This window comes from Canis lupus, chromosome 13, assembly GCF_003254725.2.
Source record: "Canis lupus dingo isolate Sandy chromosome 13, ASM325472v2, whole genome shotgun sequence".
NCBI classification, from domain to species: domain Eukaryota; kingdom Metazoa; phylum Chordata; class Mammalia; order Carnivora; family Canidae; genus Canis; species Canis lupus.
In genome coordinates this window covers 58,413,088-58,416,523 of record NC_064255.1, presented here as the reverse complement: position 1 = coordinate 58,416,523, position 3,436 = coordinate 58,413,088, and the positions used below count along the sequence as shown (strand labels likewise).

Genomic DNA, 3,436 nt, shown 5'->3' with positions numbered 1-3,436 from the left:
GGGAAGAACGGAAAATTTTTTCTTTCTTTCTTTCTTTCTTTTTTTTTTTTAATTTTTCTTTCTGTACCCTTCTGCTGCTTATGCACAACATGTCACTAAGATGCCTCTGCCATCAACTGCTCCTCTTGGCACAGCTTTCTTCTGCTAGTTTCTGCTATTGCTCCCTCACCCCAGGCCTCTCCCTTCAGGCTGCATCTTGCAGCAAGATTTCACTGAGTATCATGGATTAATATGAAGGAAGTCCTGCACAAGGGCTCATTTAAACTGGCTGCTATATGCTACAGCTACTCTTTAACTCAGGGTCCTCTAGGGGGCCTCCAGGCCCTCTCTCCTGCGCATCTCCAGGCCCTCTCTCCTGTGCATCTCCAGGGACAAGAGTCATCTTCAAGAATTTCCGGTCTTTGAGCTCAGATATTTGTCTCAGTCCAAGCTAAGTTACTAATTCTCATTGTCTGCCCTAAGTGGCCTCTGTCCAGCATGGCTGAAGAGGAAATAGCTGCTTCATTTAGGGAAGACTATTCCCACCCACGAGGGTGTGAAAGTCACGTTAGGAAAATTATATTAGAACGTATTACCAAACATCAGCAAATGTGGGGTTATTCAGTCCTACTTAACACTGCATAAAGGACATCAAAAGTCCAGCTTAGCTTTATTTTCTCTTGCATTAAAGCTTATTTCGACATGTGCTTTCTGCAGTCCTGCGGTCCTTCCCTCCATCACTTGGAAGCAACTGTTCAACACGTATCCTTTCAAGATCAGGTCGCAATTTGCAGCACATGAGCTACACATACATAGATAAGACATAAGCTATTCATCGGCAAATATTTTCCTTCATTTTCTTTCCTCCTTTTGTAAACACAATCAAGAGATAGAAACAGCTGCGGTTTAACCATTAACAACAACAAAATTTACTTCGAAGTAAAAAAAGAATCTGAATTCAGGTGATGTCACAGCGTCACAGCTTTCTTCAGGGCTATTCAGTGGATCCTTTCCTTAAATTTGTGTAACTAAAGATCATATGCAACAGTTCTTAAAAACAAATGTAACTGAATGCTAAGTTGGATTCATCCTTTTTTTTTTTTTACTTTGCCAAATATGTTTTTTTAAATTTAAATTCAATTAGCCAATATATAAGTACATCATTAGTTTCAGATGTAGTGTTCAAAAATTCATCAGTTGCTCCTAACACCCAGTGCTCATCACATCACGTCCCCTCCTTAATGCCCATCACCCAGTTATACCCCCCCCCATAAATTGAATTTATGTAGGCAGAACATTGTTGTATCTTATTTTACTGGGGACACTGGGTGGCTCAGTTGGTTGAGCATCTGACTCATGGTTTTGGTTCAAGTCGTAATCTCAGGGTTTGGGGATTGAGCCTTGCACTGGGCTCCAGCCTCACATTGGGCTCCCCTCTCATCTGGGAGTCTGCTTGGGATTCTCTGTCTCCCTCTTCCTCTGTCCCTCCCCGGGCTCATGATCTCTGTCGCTCTCTCTCTCTTTAAAATAAATAAATAAATAAAATATTTTAAAAAGTTCATTTTCCTAGGATCTATTATCAAAGTATTTCTAAAAAATACAAAAAAAGCTAATAATAGCAAAACAAAATGTGGAATAGCAAAACAAAAACAACCCCCCCAAAACAACAATAAAATAGCCTACCTTCCCATTTCACTAAGTAAACTTAGATATAATTAAAAATTATAATATATTATAGATATAATTTAAAATAGTTAAAAATAATATCTTTTAACAACACTTTTAATGATTACATAATATCGTGTTGTATAGATGATCCACATTTATCAAACCATTTAGCTATTGTACATTTATGTTATTTGTAATTCTCCCATTGTTTTAACACAATATAGTAGGTAATCTCCAAATATTACATAGACAACCATACAGTGATTATCTTCAAATGGCAGATTTGGGTGATTTTTATTTTATTTGCTTAGTTTTATAAGTGAATTCTACAAGACATCTAAGGAAGAAATAATAATAATTCTACTCAAACTCATGCAGAAAATTGAAAAGGAGACAGTGCTTTCCAATTCATTCTATGAACTTGTCAAAACTAGGTACCAGAAGACAAGGACATTACAGTGCTCACTTCGGCAGCACATATACTAAAATTGGAAGGCATACAGAGAAGATTAGCATGGCCCCTGTGCAAGAATGACACGCAAATTTGTGAAGTGTTCCATATTTTTATGAATAAATAAAATCTTTAAAATAAAAGACAAGGGCATTACAAGAAAACTACAGGCTAATATCCTTATTAACATAGGTAAAAAATTCTAAACAAAAGCAGATTAAGTCCAAAAATATAAGCGTATACATTAGGATCAAGTGTATTTATCCCAGGAACACAAGGTTGACTTAACATTCTAAATCAATCAATTAAATTACCATATTAACAAACTTGAAAAGAAAATCAATATGATCATCTCAATAGATGCAGGAAAAATATTTGATAAAATGTGACATCTACTGCTAATAAAAGTACACAGCAAAACAGGAATAAAGGGAATTCCTTAACCCAATAAAGGGCATCTATGAGAAACCTACACCTAACATCAAATGTAATGGTAAACACTTTCTCCCTAAGATAAGAAACAAGACAAGGATTTCTGCTGTCATCATTTCTATTTAACCTTATAGTGGAGGTTCTAGCCAGTGCAAAAAAGCAAAGAGGAGAAAAACATCCTGAATGGCCAAGATGTAAAACTCTATTTTAAGACTACTTTTTGGGGGAGAGCTAAGATGGCAACATAGTAGGAGGACCCTAAATGTGCCTCATCCCTTGAACACAGCTATTTCACTATCAAATCATTCGAATACCAAGAAACTGACCATAAGACTAGTAGAACGAACTGCACAACTCGAGGGAGAGAAGAGGCCACATAGAGGAAGTGTGGAGACATGGTTTGTGGGAGAAACAGATCGTGGTGAGGGAGCCCGGGTTGCAGAGAAAGGTAAAATAGAGAGAGAGAGAGAGAGAGAGAGAGAGAGAGAAATCAGAGTACCCAGGGGTAATCACAAGCAGAACACTTTCCCGAAGCCATTGGCTGGGAAAACAAGAGGGTCTGATTTTTTTGTGAATTTTTGCAAAGTTACCTATAACTTTCTGGATTCACTTGTGTCTTCAGATTTGGGGACGGCAGTTTTCCTGCAATCTCACTTCTCTGATGGGTCCAAGAAAAGTCACTGAGTTTTAGTGTGTTTAGCTTTCTTCTTGTTCTAAGGGTCAGAGTGACAACTTCTAATAAGCTCTTTACGTGTTGGAGCTGAAATAGAAAAATCCCTTTTTCCAGTTTTGGGCCATTTCCCTAAACTGCTCTATGTCTCCAGCTAGATCACAGGAGATGAGAGATAATTTCTGGCTCCTCTCCCACCTTTACAAAATGAAAACACTTCTCTTGCTTTCACAGAG

At 37.7% G+C, this 3,436-nt stretch overlaps 1 non-coding gene across 1 annotated transcript; it reads left to right on the top strand.

Annotated features, from left to right (window-relative positions):
* The first annotated feature begins 2,105 nt into the window (after positions 1-2,105).
* Positions 2,106-2,213, top strand: LOC112652371 (U6 spliceosomal RNA). Its single transcript, XR_003131401.1, has one exon. It is a non-coding gene; the product is annotated as a U6 spliceosomal RNA (small nuclear RNA).
* The last annotated feature ends 1,223 nt before the right edge of the window (positions 2,214-3,436 follow it).